This window comes from Mytilus galloprovincialis, chromosome 9 (assembly GCF_965363235.1).
Source record: "Mytilus galloprovincialis chromosome 9, xbMytGall1.hap1.1, whole genome shotgun sequence".
Classification (NCBI taxonomy): domain Eukaryota; kingdom Metazoa; phylum Mollusca; class Bivalvia; order Mytilida; family Mytilidae; genus Mytilus; species Mytilus galloprovincialis.
The window spans coordinates 45,667,141-45,690,087 of NC_134846.1; the positions used below are offsets into that span (position 1 = coordinate 45,667,141).

Here is a 22,947-nt window from a genome sequence, read left to right on the forward strand (position 1 = left end):
CTCACTTGTATGGCAGTCGCATAAAATTTCATTACATTGACAACGATATGTGAACAAAGTTTGTTGTTATGAATGAGCCTGTTATTCAGTGGTTATCGTTTGTTGAAGTGGTTTATAGGTGTTTCTCGTTTTTATATAGATTAGACCTGTGGTTTTCTGTTTGAATTATTGAATTTTGGAGCTTTTTGTTCAGTGGTTGTCGTTTGTTGGTGTTGTTCACTATCTCGTTTCTCTTTTTTTATATAAATAGACTGTTGGTCTCCTGTTTGAATGGTTTTACACTAGTCATTTTTGTATCTCTATAGCTTGCTGTTCGGTGTGAGTAGCCAAGGCTCTGTGTTGGAAGACAGTACTTTGACCTTCATTTTCTTCTTATTTTAAGCGAACAATTATATTGCATTTAAAATATTTATTGCAATTTCAACATTATTTTTTTTTTTACATTACAGTGGCACTGTCTGTTAAGTTATGGTAGATTATCTAATTATGTCTTGTTAACAAGAAATATTTCTTCAAATGAAGCATTTCTTACTCGAGTTATTGCTCCTTGTATTAATCTGTGATAGTATACAATTTTGTAAGCATTTTATTTTCAGTTAAGAGTTATTCCTCTTTTGCAAGAATTAAATGAATAATAGAAATGAAAAGACATTTTAAATTTAAAAAAAAAATAACTTATCAAGATATAATAAATGGTGAGCTGATGGTTTTAAACGAATATATATTATACTTCTGTCTGTATCTTTGTTTCCATTTAGTAAATGCTTTTTTCATAAATAGCATTTAAGCAATGGACGAATAACTGAACTGAGAAATTGTTATATTGTTTTCTTTGCGATAGCTTAATCAATTTATTTATGTTTATTGTTAAGTTCATCAATTTCCAACAAACTTTTAGGTACATAAACTTTCCCATTATAAGTAAAACATTCAGACACAACTGATAGATATAGGAAAATGTGGTGTGAATGCCAATGAGACAAATCTCCATCCAAATAACAATTTAAAAAACAGTAAAACATTATTGGTCAATGCACGGCCTTCAACACGGAGCCTTGGCTCACTGAACAACAAGCTATAAAGGGCCCCAAAATTACTAGTGTAAAACCATTCAAACGGGAAAACCAACTGTCTAATCTTTATAAAATTAAAAAAAAACGAGAAACGAGAAACTGAATGGTTATCTTATGTTAGAAAAAAGTCAAATAACAAATATACATAACTCCGAAAAATTCTATACGGAAAGTCCCTTAGCAAATGTCAAAATAAAAGCTCAAACACATCAAACGAATCGAAAACAACTGTCATATTCCTGACTTCGTACAGGCGTTTTCTTCTGTTAAAAAAATAAGGAAAAAACCTGGTTTTACAGCTAGCTAAACCTCTCACTTGTATCACAGTCGCATAAAAAATTCTATTTAGCAATCCTTTATAGAATTCTCAGGTTGAATGGGAACTGCTGAACAAATAAATCAAATCAATATTTTCAGCACAATCACTGAACCTTTATAATGTACTTTAACTTTGGAATATTTTTGTGGTTATATCACACCTCAAGGTTTGATCAGGAAAAGTTGTATACATTTATTGATTACTTGAATACTCCACCCGCCGGTAAAGCAAAAACATCAAGAGTTCGGTTTTTGACTTTGTAAGATGAATACATTTTCTGCAATTCAGGGTGCAACCAATTTAATATAATGCGTCGTATAAGGAGAGTGCTACTATGCTTGTTACAGAAACATAGCAACAATTGTTTCAGAAGTCCCGTTGCAAGGAAATATTTCTACCCCCATCAAACTAACGTCATTATTCAGTGACATCCTAATTGTATTGCCATTTCAGTACAAACGACTCACACTTGCTCAATCTATATATTGAATTTATAGATAATTTGTTCCACGGATTAAGATCCATGATTTGCTTGTAACTTTAGTTTTCTATGTTGTTTCTTGTGTACTATTAGTTATCTTGGTGTAATCAGGGGTGTACAGAATTTTACACCGTTGTTAAAAATTCATACACCCTGAGGCGCAGCCGAATGGGTGTATGAATTTTCAACAACGGTGTAAAATTCCGTACACCCCTGATTACACCAAGATAACGAATTTATTTCTTATGAACAATTCCTTTACTCAATTTGAAATCAGGATGTAAAATTGTAAAAATGGTGATGAAAATTTTCCAGCGTAATATTTTTTCAATGTCCATGTTGCTGCACATTGTCAATTACTTTTTTACTTTATTTTTGGAAAAATTCAGAAAAATTTTGTGTTCTTTTGAGTTTAAAAAAAAACAAAAAACTTAATATTTTTTTTAATTTTTTTAATTTTTTTTTTTTAATTTTTTTAGCATTTTCTTAATATTTTTTTTTCTAAATTTTATTTTTTTTCTTTATTTTGGCAAAATTTTATTTTTTATTTTTTTTGGCAAAATTTCATTTTTTTTTTTAAATTTTGGCAAAATTTTATTTATCCCCGGGTGAACAAGGGTGGGGTGTTATTTACACCGGGATAGTCAACCAATTAGATTGCAGTATTTTTGCTGCATAAGAAATAATATTATTTGTCTGTTTGTCTTTTTTTGCCATTGCATTGTCAGTTTATTTTCGATCTATGGGTTTGAATGTCCCTCTGGTATCTTTTGCCCCTTTTTTACGACAATAAGTAACAGTTTCAGTTTGAATATTCTCTAAAGGCAATGTCCAGTTTTGACAAAATAGTATGGCATATTCTAGTAATTTCAATTCCGTTTGAGTGAAAAATAAAACCATTCATATATGTTTACACAAAATACAACTAATATACAGCTCTTTGATCAGTTCTTAAATGGACTTAATCAACAGAATCTTAATTCAATATTTGAAAAACACAGATTTAATGATAAATTATTGTTTACATTTTAACTTCAAATAAAATAAACGATAATTTCTTAAACCTTTTAGCACGAATTCTTCAAGTATAAAAGGTAAAAGAAATAGATTAAAAAACGCATTCGATTCACATGCGTCAGATTTTCATATTGTAAAATAATGTATATTTGAAATTCTTAAACATGGAATATAGAAATGAAACAACCAAAACAAAGAGTCAAAAGCTTTAAACAAATTATAAGTCACAACTTTTGCTAACTCTATTAAAAAGAAACGGAGAAGATACACATTGTCCAAAACGAAAAGATAATAAAAATAAAAAACAACACAGCAAATTTCAAAATATCTAGGAACAAACTATAGCAAAGGATAACGAGTACCTGTTGTACTAGTGGCGTCGCGATACTCATTTGAAATAACGCAGAAAAAGAGAAAAAGAGGACGGGCGTATGTCGTGTCTAGATCTTTCATAAGTATAACATATCCGTGGTCATCTGTGACACATTCCATTCCATAACGGTCAACAAAATTATAATAGCGCGTTAAACATTCGAAAGAATCAATTCAACTATACCATTTAGAACCTTTGTCTTGATCACGTCCTTGTGAACAGCAACATTCTAACAATAAAATTATGATAGCAAATGCTAGCCCTGGACTATTCTATCAACTGGCAGAAGTATATTCTATATGCAGGTGCTGCTCGAAATTTGCTACACAGAAATGGAGAGTTCACGATTGGAAAATTGAAATCATCCTTTTTCAAATTTATAAAGAACTCAACGGACCCTCATTTTCAATTTGTAGATGTTATTTGGGGCATGAAACAGACAAAGATGAGTTTCGCGTTTTTAGGTCACCTGGCCCAAAGGGCAAAGTGAGCTTTTCTCATCACTTGACGTCCGTCGTCGTCCGGCGTCCGTCATCGTTAACTTTTACAAAAATCTTCTCCTCTGAAACTACTGGGCCAAATTAAACCAAACTTGGCCACAATCATCATTGGGGTATCCAGTTTAAAAACTGTGTCCAGTGACCCGTTCAACCAACCAAGATGGCCGCCATGGTTAAAAATAGTACATAGAGGTAAAATGTAGATTTTGGCTTATCTCTGAAACCAAAGCATTTAGACGTGGGTTAAAATTCTTTATCAGGTCAAGATCTATCTGCCCTGGAATTTTCAGATGAATCTGAGAACCTGTTGTTGGGTTGCTGCCCCTAAAATGGTATTTTTAAGGAAAATTTGCCGTTTTTAGCTCACCTGGCCCTAAGGGCCAAGTGAGCTTTTCTCATCACTTTGTATCCGTTGTCGTCGTCCGTCGTCGTTAACTTTTACAAAAATCTTCTTCTCTGAAACTACTAGGCCAAAGACCTATCTGCCCTGAAATTTTCAGATGAATAGGAGAACCCGTTGTTGGATTACTGTCCCTAAATTGGTAATTTTAAAGAAATTTTGCCGTTTTTGGTAATTATCTTGAATATTATTATAGATAGAGATAACTGTAAAAGCAATAATGTTCAGCAAAGTAAGAACTAAAAATAAGTCAACATGACCAAAATGGTCAGTTGACCCCTTAAGGAGTAATTGCCCTTTATTGTCAATTTTTAACAATTTTTGTAAGTTTTTGTAATCTATTACAAAAATCTTCTCCTCTGAAGGTACTAATAAAATTTAACCAAACTTGTCCATAATCATCATTAGGGTATTGAGTTTAAAAAAATTGTGTCCGATGACCCCGCCCGTGAATCAAGATGGCCGCCATGGCTAAAAATAGTACATAGGGTAAAATGCAGTTTTTGGCTCATATCTCTAAAACCAAAGCGTTTAGAGAAAATCTGCTGTGAATAAAATCGTTCATTACGTCAAGATCTAACTGCCCTGAAATTTTCAGACCAATCGGGCAACTTGTTGTTATGCTGCTGCCCCTGAATTAGTAATTTTAGGAAAATTTTGCAGCTTTTAATTTTTATCTTGAATATTATTATAGATAGAGATAGCAATAATGTACAGCAAAGTAAGAGCTACAAATAAGTCAACTTGACCAAGGGGTCAATTGTCCCCTTAAGCAGTTATTGTCCTTTATAATCAATTTTTAACAATTTTCATAAATTTTTACAAAATATTTTCCTTTTTCACTTCTGGGCCAATTTCATTATAGATAAAGATAATTGTAAGCAGCAAGATTGTTCAATAAAGTAAGATCTACAAACACATGACCAACACCAAAACACAATTTTGTCATGAATCTTTGATATGCACATAGACCAAGATGAGAGAGACAGGCTCTTAGAGCCTCTAGTCTAAGTTCAAGTTTGTTATGATGGATGCAATCAAGATAGTCCTCCAACTTTAAATTACTTATAAAAAGGACAGAAACATAACTATAAAAGGAACGTCTTCTATTTTTTGAATGATTTAAAACCATCTAGCAAGGAAATCGTGAAAAAGAATTCCGGAATTATGATTTTACCAAGAGATGAATACCCCCAATGCATGTATTGTTAACTTGAAAATTAGCTATCCTTGTCTCATATTATACAAGCCATGACCAAACAATGAATTTATATAGATTAATTAGATTTCTGCTGTCTTTGATAAAGATAATATTCAATTTTTTGTTAATAAATCCCGTATTTAATAAACTGAAAATTCATTAGTCTTTATCTCTAAACGTATCTTTTTGGTTGATGATAAAGCAGAATTAAAAATTCCTATTAAACATCACAACAAACATAACAATATGTGAATCTAAACAATACAACTGCACATTCCCAAAGCAATTATAAGGTTGGATAGTACCTGACCATAATTATTACTGTTTATCCTATTGACAATTGTAATGAAATATTTAAATTATATTACTATCTGAAACAATCTCTGACGCAACAATTTTATATAACAGTGCATTATTGATATGACATTCAAAACAATACTAACTTAACATATGGATGACTCCAATATTATTTTATGGATAAATATTCGATTAATGTAAAAGGAGAAACAAAACCCTATCCATCGTTTATCTCCATATTCAAGCCATTATCGTTTTCCATGAAGTTTATTTTTTTTTATTTTTTACAACATGAAATCTCCATATCTTTATTTACGGGTAGAACGAGAATTTATCGATAATTTGCGAGATGTTAATGAGATACAGGTGACTAATTGTATTGAAGCTTCATTGTTTTATAGGTCCTTTATACACATGAAATTCAAAACTTAGATTCAAATTTCAATTCTACCGAGATTGTAATTCGGGAAGGACGGTATTCGTTTTTATCAGAAAACAAATATTTGCCGTCAAATTAAACAATTTGCATTAATTATTTTTTGCAAAATTATTATTTTTATTTTGGTAATATCTATAGAATATTTTGAATTCGAGCTTAATGTTTGTAACATATAATATATTAAAAAATTGAAAGCAACATGTTTAATAATGTCATGCGTCAGAGGCGCTTTTCTGGATTTACTTTCATCAGGAACGCTCAAAGCCAAACATTTGAAATCCGAGGATTTATAAGTACCGAAACCGTTGAAGAGCTATATAACAAAAATACCTAAAATAAATAGCCACATTCATCTAAAGTCAACTTTGCCTGAGGGAGTTGAAACCTGAGTTTTTCTTATAATTTTCTTCGTACCAAAGTTCTGACTACTGAGCTGAAAGATACCCTCGGGGACTGATAGTCCACCAGCAGAGGTATCGACCCAGTGATAAACACATGAGTGCATATTTAGCTATTAAAATAATCCACTTGTTCTGCAGCAGGGCATACATAGAGATAGCCTTCTGTGTTATCCACCGCATGATAAGCTCGAATAGATACCAAGTAATTAATTTTATTATAGACAGAGTAACATTATCCAATTGGAGCAATTTCCTTCAAATTATACTCTCAAGAACAGTTTTCATTGAGTCAAGACTCCTAGCGATATGTTCGATGTTCATGTCTTTTATTCACGTAAGGATACTTTCAAAGAACATGCAATAAAAATTTCTTGAAATGGGGATGGCATCTACTGTATAACACTTGAAAGAAAATATAACACAGATAAATCAAATTTGCCTCATACTGATACTATCCTTAACGATTTTTAATATCAGTAGTGCTCAGTTTTCCTTGGCTTCTGATATCAGTAGCGCTTAGTTTTCCTTGGCTTCTCGTTTGAGAAGACCTCAGATTTAGCCCCCCTCGTCTAAGTACGTTATGAAGTGCTTTGCTATGTACAAATGAATTATCTATGTCGGGTCCATGTCTAGCAAATGGTTAGCTCTATGGTGGCTGCAGCAACTGTGCTTTCTCTAAGGTTATTCTCGGTTATTCTAAAAAGAAAAAAAAAGTATGCGTGTAATGTGCCTCATTGTCTGTCTTTGAATAGACGGTGTTGACTTCTTGCATACGCTGTCTACAATTGTTCTGTCTACTCTGTTTTAAAGTTACAATTGTAATTATGTTGGTTGTTCATCTGGATGTTCTTTCTATAATTCATGGTGCTGCACTTTCTTATACATTTTTCTGGACGTTGGTTTTACTTGAATGTATCGTATTTTTTACGGTTACGGTATTTTCATTGTTAAATCGCATTAATTATGTGTATCTTCTCTTTCGGTAGGTCTGGTTGTCACATTACTGAAATTTTAGTTTGATTTTTTATGCAACTTTTTGACATTTATTTTTGGTACATGCGCATAACTTGTTGGATAGAACATTTGTCATTAACAGCTTGTTCACCTTTCGGATTTCATTTTTTATATTTGTCTTAAGTTTCTTGTATATGTTTGATATCTGTTTGACAATTGTTTTCCCAATTTTTTGGCTGATTGTTTGTCTGATCCCGGTGTACATCTAAGTGTATGCTGCTGTTATGCTATTCATTGTCAATTTAAATGTTTGCCTCATAACTTCAATAATTGATGAGTTTGGTACTTGAACGCCATGCTGATTACCTATTTATTTCATTTTTAATTAATCTTTGTGTTTTCCAGAAGTAAATTGTCCCTCTTACTTGCTTGGGCTGAACTGTTCATTTATAGGACAAGTCAAAAAGTACAATACCGTGAACACAATTTACAATGAACGGTAACGATGAAGAACAATACTGATATAATGGATGAGTTGCGTGTATTTTTTTAATCTTGTTTTGAAAATCAACCACTATTGCAGACTGTTATCTGCTTTGTATGCTGCTTGGTATATAAATAGTACTGATTTTTTTTTTTTTTGTATTGTATTGTTTGACCACTTGATGTGGGAAAGATTAAACCTTATTTCCATTGCTCTACATTTTCAAAAGTCTCTCTTTTTCTGAAACATGCTGTATAAGTTGTTTGTGTGTCTATCATTCATTCATATGTCCTATTATGTATTCGCAACTGTCTCTGAACCACTAAAAAGAATCCTGTGTAACACACACAGAACGTAATTACATGAAGAACTTTCGCACCTTCTATTTTATTTCTTCATCCAAATGATTTTTTTGGTCAACTTTGTCATATGATATGGACTTTACCCTATCCGCACACTGCAGTAAATGAGTAAATGTTGCTTTCAGCTTCATCCCATAAACGCCCAATCAAAACTTTCTGAGTATATCTTCATATAATGGCATTGTACACCTCCTTTATTATTTGATTCTTTTTTTTTTTTATTTATTTACCTCGGCAAATCACTGACGTTATACTTACGTATTATAGCGTATCAGTTTGTATCTGCAACTGTAGTACCTTATAATAATTATGGAAACTTGAGTCAGAATCCTAACTGTATATTATTATTTTGGCACCTCCTACTTTTGTTTTTAAAATTTAAATTATGATAGGAGTTCCTTCATCAAATCATTAACATTATTTTATGTGAGAGACGAGAATCATTTTGCTTGCAGAACCTCTAATCAATACAATTCCTGAGCATTTGAGTACTTCATTAATACTTCTTTAAAGTTTTACATTCAGGTATACAATAACGACAACAACAAAATTCAAATAAGCAAACAAATTGTGACTTTGATGAAATCAAATACGAGTAAAAAGAGTACAAAATCACAAGAAAGTATTTTATAATAACATAAAAAGTAAATAATTTGAATAGCACCTATCCTCCATTATAATCAGTTGGTATGTATAATATAGCAAACTTATTATTTCGAAATATTTAAAGTCATAAGAAACCTGAAATCAAAAAAAATAATGCAAATGTTTTTTTATAACTCAATGGATAGTTTTCATTATAAAACTTATGTACATATACTTTTTTCTGAAGAAAATTCTTTAATTTATTCATATTTAGAAGAAGTTTACTTTATTTTCATTGCTTCCTTCCAGGAAGCAATTCCCCCGACATATTTTCCGTATGCAAAGTGACCTCAGTGTGACCCATCTCGTAAAAATCCGGTGATCACAATACGCATGGATATCCTTAAAATAGACTATTATCTGAATTTACATGTTAAACACGTGCTCAATTTCCATGCTTTTTTGTTGATTTTGTATCGATTGTTGACAAACAGGTGACAATCGTTAAACTTCGGCTTCAAAACACGAACTTTAATTACCTGCCATATTTTGACAACAACACTGACCGATTGAAAAAAAGATTGACGATTACACGAAATTTACGCGAAAAAAATGATAAATTCGCACAGAAGACTAAGTTTATGATGTTTGTATGCATTGGTTCAAGAATTGGAAGAACATTATTTTTCACCGGTCACTCGTTTCTTATGACTTTAAGGCTATTCATCTTCCTTTAACTAATATTTTCCATTTCCTTGGCATTGTAATGCAAAACATTATTTACTGTACATTTATTTGGTGATTGTTTATTATTTCCTGGTCAACTGTCAACTTTGTCAACTTTGCATCTCCAACTTTTTCGAGCTCAAACGCTGAGTCTTGTATAGACGAAACACGTGTTTAGCGAAATGAAATATTAACCTAGCATCTTTGATGACTTTAATGTATAGTTCCGTCGATGAGCAATGATCTGTCTCTCTAGGAATAGACACTGTTGAACTCACATGCACAGTATATTATTTTGCCTTCCCTGTAGCAATGTTATCATGTTAGTCATTGTTGTATTATGTCTGTAATTGTTGGTGCTGCACTTCCTTGCATAAAAAAATACCTTTCTAATGACTTTGATTAATATACTTCGGAGTATTTCGAGACACAAAACTTGATGAACGAGCGATATATTTATGAGAACATAATTCAAATGCAACCAACGAAGACAATATTTGAATTTCCGTATGTATATATATCTTTGACTTTACAAAAGAGTTCACTATGAATAAACTTTGTGACTAAATATTTAGTAAACTGAACAAATACTCTGTCTAAAAATTGTATACCAAAAACTGGTAAGAAATTAAAGATAAAATCATAAGAACAAACTGTGAGCTGGTCATAAACAAAATTTATAAAAAAAAAAAAGGACACGAGTAGGAATTGATAGAAAATGCCTTGAGTCACTGCATGCAGTAACATTTTAGTTCTACCCTCAACAGATTGTAAGCAAAGCATTGGCAAAATATATGTATTTGATAATTGAAATTTGTTTACAATTTATTGTTCAAAATTACCCCTGGAGGTAATTTTTATTCCTTTTGATTCTTTTACGTTGGTTTTTGTCTTTTTATTTTGTTTTAGCTGATAGAGAATTCAAATATAAAATAGTTCAAATGGAATTTATTCTCAGGAGAACAAACATAGAAACACTTTGACTATATACTGTAAGCCTATTCTTTGTAGTTTCATTGTATATAAACAGTTCAATACAGTGATAAAAGAAATTGCTTCTTTTTTGGCAATACCAAATACTAGTAATTCAATAGACAATTTTATATGACAGAAATTTATATATTTGAATCTTGTCGACACTGTGTGAATATTTATATCATTTCTACTTTTTATGGCATTTGTATTTTTATTTATACTCTAAACAGTATGATTTGGTTAATCTTCCTCAACATGCATGAAATATTTTCCACTGGAATTGAGCAACCAACAATCAATCACTGTTAGCTGATAATGGTGTATGTACCCCCAAATCGACAATTTATACGTTGGTGATTCACGAATGCATTAAATCATAAGAAGGAATTTGAACGTTATCAGTTTTGACCAAAAATATTTTGATTTTAAGAAGTATATTAGCTATCATAGTGATCATATTAAAACCTTTAGTTGAAAATATAATTATTTTTTTATTTACTCTTTCCTTTCATTTTTTAAATGTCACATCAATAAAAACGATTAAGAATAACATCAGCAGTCTTAGATAGTTTTCTGGTCTCTTTTTTATTTTCACAGACCACCAATGCAATCGGATTAAAACAATCTCTTTGACTTTTGTAAAGAATTTGAACAGACCAGAATACTTGATGACAATGGTTGATGCAGGTAGCAGTAGGAATTTTGGTATCAAACACAGAAGGAAAATTACGTCTTTGTCGCCATCGATTGTAAAAGTTATTCTTGCTGTGAGTTGAAATTTCTTATTTTCAGTTAAGCAGAGGTTTACCTTGAATTTATGTAAAAATTTATTGGACTTTATTGTCGCTGGCATACAACCTGTGTGATGTATTCACAATCTATTAATGTTCTATATTCATACAACATTGACGATTTAACTAGTTTGTAATAAGAATTATGAAAAATTAATAATCCAATGGGATTTGAATTTAAAACGAATACGCTTAGTACATGATCGAATTCCCTGAGGTCGAGAGTCAATTACTGTCATATAATTAAGGGAGAACTGATGTCTTAGAATCTTTTAAACATAAACCATAATAACTGTTTTTTATGTACCTCAAGATTAGATTAACCATCTATAATGCATAAATTATTCTAAGAACTTATAACTTTTCTTACTCTTAAGGGACATTTGAAATTAGTTAATTTTCCAACAAAGAAGAAAGTAAAATGATTCTTCTGTCTTAACGACTTTGTTCCAAGGAAGTATATTCATCCCATTGTACATATGGGTGCAATATTTCAAAGTTTTGAAAGCAAGATGCATTGATGCAATTTTTTTAATTTAGATAGTTTGAAGACCGAATTTCAAACTTGTTCATGCCATTTATTGGTTGCAAAAGTCAATTAGTTTAGGTATGCATGTGATATAAGTGTATTTGGTGTTTTCATGTGTGTTTTTTTTTTTATTATTATTCATTTAAGTTATTGTTCGTATTCTGTTTTCATTAATACAGTATTCATATAAATATGCAGGCGTGCACATTGAAATATCATCGAATGGGGTCAATTTGGTGTTGACGTACTCAATACTGTAGATACACTGTCTCCATATAATGCCGTTGATATGACAGCTAAACCAATGAAAGAAGGGCAATTCATACTTATTTTGAGTCATTTTGAGGTGTACATGAAGATATAAGTTTCAATGCAAGTTGTATCAACTATGTACAAGATCGTTTTAAACGTACCCATTGGTAATTGAACTTAGTTTATTTATTATATGAAATTTTATTATATTGGCTCGTCTTAAATGATAAGATGAATGTAATTATATCTGAGACAAACAGAGAAATTATGTTCTGGTATCTTTTATGAATACACAAACAAACTACCAGTGTGTTGAAGAATAGAATCAAGTCACTGTATGTAGATGCAAGAAGACTCAATGTGACAATAGATAAGGACACACATAGCTTATAGTTTGATAATGTAGTCACAAAGTAGATATTGCATGTACCTTTAATCCTTATTACTATTTTAGGTGGCGTTATATGGTATAATAACGGAACGAAAAAAAACTTGTAAAGATATAAACTGAATACTAAATAAAGGCAACAGTAGTATTCCGGTATTCCTTAAATTCATGTTGTTCAGTCTGAATGGTTTGTAGTGTTTTGTAAGCTGTTGTTTGTCTACTCGTAGTGTTTTGTAAGCTGTTGTTTGTCTACTCGTAGTGGTTTGGTTTGTCTACTCGGAGTGGTTTGTAAGCTGTTGTTTGTCTACTCGTAGTGTTTTGTAAGCTGTTGTTTGTCTACTCGTAGTGTTTTGTAAGCTGTTGTTTGTCTACTCGGAGTGGTTTGTAAGCTGTTGTTTGTCTACTCGTAGTGTTTTGTAAGCTGTTGTTTGTCTACTCGTCTTCTTTAATGCCATGATATTGTCGTTCCCAACTTCGACTTAGAAGGTGTATTTCCCTTTTGGTTTATTCCCCTTCTTTTTTTAAATATTTAAACTATTAATGATGCAAATGCAATATTTCATTTTCATGCAAATCAAATAGGGTTTGGTTTTCTGCAAAATCATAACTTATTTTCGTATTTTATTTCATTTGGTATGTCAGCCTTTTTCTGATGCTTTCACTTTTGAAAAGAATTTAGAACACGTCACGGAAATGTACTTATATTTTGAAAAAATAAAGAACTGTAAATAATTAGTATTATTGATTAAATAATACGGTTAACAAAGTTATAAGTAAATTTTTGCTTAGAAATGTAATATATCAGTTTCATTTTCCACATGTATTATATTGTGTTATTTGACATTTTTGTTTCATTTTGCTACTTTATTAAGATGGTACGTACTATCAAAATGTATTCGACTGTTGGTGGCCTAGGGCTGTTATCTGCTTCGCCTTTGCTTGGGTATCTCTTTGGTCCTTTCTCCATTCTCAATTCTATGTGTGAATATTTCATCAAAGCTTTACAGGTGGTGGGTTATTTCTACAATGACGAAACTGACTTTTAAACTGACTTCACCGTTATCAATTGAAAACAACAGTAACTATAAAAACAATATAAGTTCTCTTTCGTTATGAAAATTTTCCTCCGTCTATCAAATTTTAAAAAGTCAATATTATTTCATACGTACAACTAAATTATATTGAACTTTAAGAATTTCTAAAATGTGTAAACTTGTAAAAACATAAATCAGTGTTCTCCCATTAGCTGTGAATTGTTTATTTTTTATATTTATTTGATCAATTACATAGTGCATTTTGTCAATTTTAAGTTGATTCCTTTATCAATCAACCTTGGTTTAGGTTGCTTAATGAAAATACCCCTTTTCACATTGAAGAATAACCAGCCCTGAGAATTTCACTCAATATAAAGATATTTAAATCAAAATTCATTTGCTATTTTGACAATGCTTCAATTTGCAAACTGCAAAATAAGTTGAAACCGCACTTGTATTATCAATATAAAATCAAAGATAATATTTATGACGATTGTTTTGATGGGAACCTTTTGATTGTGGAAAAATCTTCGACAGATGTCTTAATAGCTTGTTAATTGTCATGTATTACACAAATTTACCCGATTATTGAGTTTTTCAATAAAAATGATTTATTTAGGATAATATCGCGTTGTTCTTTCCTTCTATAATTCTATAATCAATGTCTTCTGCTCGAGTTAGCTAAGATGCGAAGTAGAATGGGCTACGACTATTGATAACAGTTTGGAAGGGAATGATATTGTTATTTCCCCATGGCGGTCTCGTCTTTGACATCAGTTCTGGTACGCTGCTTCTAATTTTCTTCCTCGATTTTTTCGAGATCTGTGGGATGTATCCTAATCAATCATTCTACCATTGGTCAATGTAATAATTTGTTTTTCTACAGTATAGGATTTTAATCTTCTGTTCCCAGACTAAATTAGACGTAAATTATATATTATGACCCAAAACAATCAGTAATAAATATTCTGTAAGTAAAAAGGCATTTTTCCATTGACATTGAAGAAAATTTGTTTTTCCATATTAATGAGACGTAATTTTGACAGACACGGGTTCCATTACCAAGTTTTGACCTTTTTTTATATATTAGTTGAATCATACTTTGCTGAATGTATTTTTACTTTGTATGTACAATTAATACTTGTAAAAATTCTTAAGGTGCTTAAAACTCAAACCACTGTCATTTTATCAACATATCAAAATTTCAATTTGCGGGTGCAACAATTTAGGTACATACTTAAAACATACTACTTGGTTCTTTTACGGGAAAAAAACATGCAAGCAACTTGCTTCATAAAACTCTTTTAGAACATGCGTTTCGATAAAGTACTTTATTGTTTTTTTACAATGGTCCTTTTAACTTTTGATAGGGTCTAATATGGGACAAGAGACAATTTTTTCCAATTAATAGAAAGTGTTAAACTAAGAATCACGGTTATCATTAACCAACTTTTCTTTACAATGACAAAATAGTCCATACTGAGTGTACCAAATGACGTCTTTCAATGTTCAACATATTTCACATCAATAATCAAAGATATAAACTCATTAATATTCATAAATTGGCGCCAAATTTATATCAAGATTCAAGAAATTTAATGCATAATATAACCTCAAGTTTCAAAGGAAGAGAGAACTATTTTAATTACAAAAAAGCAAAGCATCTTTTCCACAAAATAGTATGAAACATGAAAAATTAATAATTTAATGTGTTTGCCACAATGAAGAAATTTTCATTCATAATTAATGTAACAAATTGACTTAAAACTTGCCATTAAACTTATGTCTGTGAATTCTTTATTCATGTTTTAATATTTTATTCTTTGATGTTTCTTTAACTATAATGATAGTTTGAACTCAATGGTTTTTCCTCATTTGACATTTGTAAACTATCGGGTGGCTTACACATTCCAATACTAGAACATGTGTCTAATAATACAACACAAATCAAATATATTGGTGCATATGATGGAATAAGGCTTTTTAAGATTAAGCACTTGCTTAAAATTTGAAAGTTTGAATAATATTTTTATCATTTTAATTCAAACATAACATTTTTAAGGTTCTTTTGAATTCCTCACCTGCATTTATGTTGAATTAAGTTGTTAACTTCCTAAACATTGTGACTTGGACGGAGAATAGAATCATTGGCACTCATACCACATCTTCTTATTTATTTTGTATGATGTTAATTTACATCTTTTATTTATTTCGCTACCTAAAACATGACAGAAAATATTTTGTCAAATCGTGAATGTTTCTCGTTCAAGGTGTGCGAATCATTAATAACCTACATGTATGAAAATTTAATTTGAGTTGAACGTTTAAAAGTTTGATACATTCAAAGATTTCCTTAGTAAGATTCGTCTTGTACGAGTCTTTGTGGAGTAATTAGGTTAAACTAAATCAATGTAGTAAGAAAATCTTGTTATTTTAATCAAATCAAAAGTAAGGGTAATTCTAAGAGCACTTTTGTTGTCTTCAAAGTTTATTCTTGTTACGAATTGTCTTAGTGAACGGAACTTGGCGTGAAGAACAGTTAATGATACCTTATTAATTACGACGACAACAGTTTACCTATAGTAAAAAAGGAACAGACGAATGAAAGCTACAAACAGAAAAAAAGTAAAATTTCAAAAATACTAAACTCCGAGGAAATATTAAAACGGAAAGTCCATAATCAAATACCAAAATCAAAAGCTCAAACTCATCAAACGAATGGATATCAACTGCCATATTCCTGGATTCGGTTGCACCAAAAAAAAACTATGTGAATAAAGTTTTTTATCCTTCATTGAACTTTTGATGTCGTCCCTAAGACTGATCGTAAGTATATTGAATTGTTCATGATATACGATTAATCCTAGTCGTAAGTTTTTTTGTGAAACCGGTTCCTGCCTTGAAACAGACATTCTCTTAGGTAGTACAATGTGGATTAAACCTGGTTTATAGCAAGCCAAACAGCTTCCTTGTATGACAATCGCATAAAATTCCAATCCAATTTATTGACAACGATGTGTGAAACTGAGGGAATCAAATGAACTCCAAAAAGAGCGAAACTGAGTTCGACAACAGGGAAAGCTTCTACTGCTATTCATGTATCACCCGCCATGCGAATTTAAACTTGGTCAAAATGTCTCGATCGGGAAAAGGACACACTCTGTAAAATTACAAAACGTACAACAAATGTTAGTACAGGAAAACACTCACAAATGTAATGACACTTCAATAGATAGAAATATACAGCCTTCGTTTACTTTAGGGGTGCCAAACCAATATCAGGTTATACAAAACAATCCTTAAACCTAAACCTAAAACTGAACCTAACCCAATCCTTACTCTTACACTAGCCTTAACCTGTACTCTTTATAAAATCTAAGGATAAATCGCTAGTTTGTTAGCAGAAACTATGCTTTTTATTAAATTCCTGCAGTCGGTGGAATCGATAGTTTTGATAAAAAGTAGTAAAAAGTAAAACCATAAAAATTCTGAACTCTGTGAAAAATTCAAAACGGAAAGTCCCTCATCAAATGGCAAAATTAAAAGCTCAAACACATCAAACGAATGGACAACAACTGTCATAAACCTGACTTGGTATAGGCATTTTCTAACAGATTTCACCAGTTTATGATATCTATATGCACGTTGCATCATATTTACGCAGTGCAAATAATACGTCCATTGTAATCGAAGACAGTATCATGAATAAAACTAAAGTTTAATGACTCTTATAAATCGCAGTGGCGGATCCAGCCATTTTAAAAAGGGGGGGGGGGGTCCCAACTCAGAGAAAAATGGGGTTCCAACTATATGCTCCCATTCAAATGCATTGATCGGCCAAAAAAAGGGGGTTCCAACCCCCGGAACCCCCCCTTTGGATCCGCCACTAAATCGTCCGGAACATGCAGGAAATAATTGCTACTGTACATATAGCAACCAACGTTTAATCAGCATTGTTTAATGCTGTAGATATATTATTTAAAAGAAAACTAATTCTACTATTAATTGTAGTTATTGATGTTCCGCTTATTTTTTTAAAAGGTCCAAAGGAGTCGTACGCATGCAGTGCTTTTGTTGGTTGTGGTAAAGAGCATACATATTTTGGGGTACATTTTTCATGTCACCATTGCATCATTTGTAGATTATCATATCTAAACATGATAAAATCAAATAAAGCACAGAACTATTTTTCTCAATGATGAATTAACAATGGTATCGTTCACGGAGTTAACTATCGTAATTATACCGTTTTTTAAACAAAAAGGCCACGGAAAAGTCAGCCATCAAATTACATTGGAAAAACGAAGAAGATCAACAAATTGTTAGAATTTAAACATTATTTGATCATTACAGGTGAGATCTTATCTTGACGTGAAGTTAATCAATCATGATACTGGGCAGTTAATAGTGAGGCCCATCATGGGGGTGTTCAAGTAATCACATAATCACAATTTTTTGCCAACATAATCATTGAATATTTTTCTAAGCAAGATAATCAAATATACAGTCCTAGATTATCAAATAATCATGAAATAGTTGGTCAGGTAATCAAATGATCACTATAAAAAACGGCCATGTAATCACATAATCAAATCACCCCATTGAGATCCTCAATATTGTAATGAGAGAGGTCAGTGTTGAGGGTTAATAGAGATTAACAGGTACGAAATGAAACACACGTTGCTTATATGAACACGGGTATTTCACATAAATCTCATTAAAGTCAAAACCCTAATTTCCGATCCGAGGCGATATCGAGTGACCTGTCATCCCATTTTTCGTGCGTGTCATCTGTATCAACTGTCGTAGAGTTGATTATTTGCATAACATTTGTAAAATTAGTTACTTAAAGTGATTTTCGTGTCGACATCAATTTTTGTAGTGATGGTAGCGTGTTATAATAAATCGTTGCAGCAAACAACAAAACGTATACAAGCAATTAAGGTTTGACAATCAGATTAGAACTTAAGATTGCAAGTCATTTCTGTGTCACATAGAAATAATATGTTGTAATAAGATGAATTATAAAAGTACATGAAAAATAAATTTTTACCACAGTGTCAGGCGAAAATTACTCAAATGAAATATTTTATTTTGTCTCTCAATGTTAAGATATAAATACTGATATGTAATGATATTTTACAAATGAAGATTTTGAGTTGAAATACTCATTGGATGATATATCCCGACCTTGAAATTAGTTGTATCATTAAAAACACAGACTTTCCATGATTTCAGGAATAATTGAATGCAAGTATAGTGTTAAAATCTGTGTATTCAAATTGCATTTATTACATTAGATTTATGAGGAACCAAGGGGTCATGGTCCACTCATGGAGCTACTTATGTGGTTAATGCATGGACTTTTCACATGACCACTCCAAATATCGACTCATTGCTCTCTTTCAAAATATGTCACTTACATTTTCGGATTTCGTACGTTTGATATTTCGGAAAGATTTTTTTCGGAGCAGATCAAAATGTCGAATGATATGTGGATTTCAAGGGTACAAAGATAATGGTTAGGACATTTTGTTTTCAATCGATAGTCTAGTATAGGTCGTCATCGGTGGTACAGTACAAAGCTACTAGAAATGCTCATAATGATTAGTTTACTTTAAGGTTTTCAACGTGCACGAAACAAATATATTAAAAATAACGTATGCTTATTCTTCAGATACACTTACTGACCGAATTCAATTCTTCTGCTCGATTTTTGGTGTTTTTAACTAATGACATTCAAGAGTTGCTAGTTTTTAAAACATTTGAAGGACTTTTGAAAAATCGTAGCTTTTTAAGGGCATTTTTATTGTTGTACAAAGAATTCTTGTTTGCCTTAATTACTTTTTCTGTATGGTACTTTTGCAGTGCAAGCAAATTGCATAAATCTTGCATTCCAGATATATATACACAGCCTTAGAGAGGAATAAATCACGGAAATTAATTTGCCGAATTGTGTTTTATTTATATTGGCATGTGAAGTTACACCGAGTAAGTATTTAGACTCCTCAGAGGGCTATTGCTTTACAAAGAGTTAACTAATCAGTTTAAATGGTTAGGAATGGTCTAGACATCAAAGATAAAAACAATTAATTATTGTAGTTAAAGACTTGTATCATACTGTATTAAGCGTTTTGATTGTATGACATCGCAATAAAAATCTGTAGAGAAAGTGCTGTTTTGGACGAATTAATCACTGAAGTGCATTAAAACATAATCCCATGATATTTGTCCTGTTGTCCTTAATTGATCTCAAATAAATGTTAGTGGGATTGTTGTTAAATCCACTCTCATTATTTGCCAAATTGGTATCACACCTGTCCGTCAGCACTTGTTTTAAAAGCTTAATGCAAAAAATGTCATTGCAGATGGAGTTGATGTCATTCTTCCGCGGGCGAATGGGAACTTCTTTAGAAAAAAACACAAGGTGGTAGATGGAGAAACGTTGTGTTTTGGTCCATTAGTCAGAAAAGTGGTAACATAAATGGAAACGGAATGAAACAAACGAATTCTCCAACAAACCAAGTTGATAAATCACATAGTGGCATGTCGTTAGCGTTCAATATCCATTATTTTGACATTTGGTACATTTAGATATATACTGATTGCAATTGTATTGATTTTCTGTAAATATTCACAGATAAAACCCATAATCTCGGGGTGGTTTGTAAAAATTAATTGACATATGACTTTGATATTTTATACTTTGAATTAGAAATATCTCGAATCAGATCAAATTATTAATTTTTATATCTGTACCCACCAGGCCCATATTTTCATATCAAAACACTTCTAATTTGTTTGAAATGTAATGGAATTTTAAAGTTTTAGATTTTATGAGAAAAATTAAAACTGACTAAGAGCAATCACCTTTTATTGCATACAAATGTCTGCAACACGCTGAAACTTGAAATATCATATTGAAGTTGTCTATGCTATTGATATTGTCGTAATGTTACATGCATGTCGTCAGCAGATTTTTCCTAACTCGTGTTTGTAAATGATGTTTGTTAAATTGGACCAACTTTAAATAAATGTAGACACTAAAATGACCGACAAACGATTGATTCATTCATTCATTTGTGCTTTTAAACACTCCTTTCTACACTATTGTGGTATTCCGTAGCGGTCAGTTTTTATTGATGGAGAAAACCTAAGCTACCTAGACCACTTTGCCGCCAAGGCCCATATACCGACATATGAGTTCAATATGACATGAATCGACATATATACAGTAGTTAGATATAGGAAGATGTGGTGTGAGTGCCAATGAGACAACTCTCCATTCAAATAACAATTTATAAAAGTAAACCATTATAGGTCAATGTACGGCCTTCAACACGGAGCCTTGGCTCACACCGAACAACAAGAGTTCAATATGACTTCACTATGGAAAATAACTAAAAGTAGGGCAAGAATATGGCTTTTGTGTGAATAAAGGACGATACAGGGTAATTTGGAAAACCCACCAAACGACAAGTAACCATACACAGACTTCAATAAAAAGTAAAACCACAAAGATACTGAACTATGAGGAAAATTCAAAAAGGCATGTCCCTAATCAAATGGCAAGAATAAAAGCTCACACAAATCAAACGAATAGATACCAACTGTCATATTCCTGACTTGGTGCAGACATTTTCTCATGTAGAATTTCGAAACTGTTGGATTGAACCTTGTGTTATAGCTAGCTAAACCTCTCACTTGTATGACAGTCGCCATAATTCTATTATATGGACAACGATGCGCGAACAAAACAAACATACACAAGTGGTAAAAAATGTAAAAAATAGGGGTACAGCTGTGAACATTGTGTTATCATCTTAATCACTATAAAAACAAACAAATGTAACAAAGAAGCACAAAGATGTCAGATGTATGTGCATTATACCAACCTCTAAATGGTCTCGAGTATGTGTACCGATTAATCGTCCAGAGTCTATAAAAGTTGTGAATAAATTGAAGCAATAAAAGATTCGTCATTAAAACTCCAAATAACTAAAACACTAATACATGAAGTGCTACATGTACCACTTGTGACGAGGTCACTGACTTCCCAGTTGGTACAAGCGCATGACATTGAACCATTTTTTTTAAGATATCCATCCTTCCCATTTATAATCTGGATTGCTAGATTAACTAGACGTACATAAAAGAATAAACAATGCAAGCAAGAACAGGAAAACAGTTTTAAAACTCTAAAATGGTAAAGATTATGGATTATAAATGTTAGCAAGGTCACAGTTGGAGGTGTGGCTTTAAAAATTAAACTTCGTTTCATGCCTGCATTTTTTTAATGACCTCGTCATATTTTATGAAAAACTAATTGCTGGTTTCAAACTATATTTAATAAGTGAAAAATAAACTGTTACGTTTATATCTAAAAATTATCATGTTATTTAATAAGATGGCTAAAACCTATATGAAAAAGATCTGCAACATTGAAAACATAGGGTAACTATTATCAGAGATACTATTGTTCGTAACTCACGTGTATGGACTCATATTCGAAGATTTATATATTAGAAAAGCAATACAGCAAAGAAGTATATTAATATGATGACGGATTAGGGGCTTATAACTATTTTATTTTTCAGAAAACTCTGCTACCAACAACTAGTTCACAACAAGTAGCACAGTTAGAACCGTTTGACGGATTTTGTCGTTCTGCATTCTTGACATTCGAGTAACTTTAACATAAACATGAATATTCATTTATCCATTGAATATCTTTAAAATAAATAATAGTCGGTGCTCGCATAATAGTTCATTGTCATAATTGACACCAATTTGCAGCAATATTGTTATTTTCAGATCTTTTTAGATAAGGGATACTATTTTGCCATGGGCCTACGATGCATATCAATACACAATTAACAGTTCAATCAAATGTACAAACATAATTTACTTTTATCAATTTCAATCCAAGCTATCAACTGTTGCAAATTTTTCATATTTATGGATTTGTCGTCGTGTTATTATCATTTATCTACCGTACTACGGCGATGAATTCATTTGTGTTAGACTGTAATTCATTTACTTATCAGATTGAATGGTACAAACTACTCTATCTAAGCAAGCCATTAGCGCGCAACACTGATATCCAATGCATTGACGACAAACAATGTAATATTTTGCATTAAATTAGGTAAACGGAAAGGTGCACTCGATTGATTATCTAACGAAGTGCACTGAACCGGTAGAGTGGTGTACTAAGCCGAATGTCTTCCGTATCCTCCTTCATCAACACTAAAATTGGATATCTGTTTGACCTTCATTCATTAAATCAATTAAAGTTCACTACGCTATGACTTAAATATCATAATTAGTATTTCGTGGTTGTATGTAGTTTTAAAATGCGGATGT

General features: G+C 31.6%; 1 long non-coding RNA gene across 1 annotated transcript; it reads left to right on the forward strand.

Moving 5' to 3' along the window:
* Positions 1 to 10,750: 10,750 nt before the first annotated feature.
* Positions 10,751 to 22,335, forward strand: LOC143046917 (uncharacterized). Its single transcript, XR_012969308.1, has 2 exons — positions 10,751 to 11,354; positions 22,179 to 22,335. It is a non-coding gene; the product is annotated as an uncharacterized LOC143046917 (long non-coding RNA).
* The last annotated feature ends 612 nt before the right edge of the window (positions 22,336 to 22,947 follow it).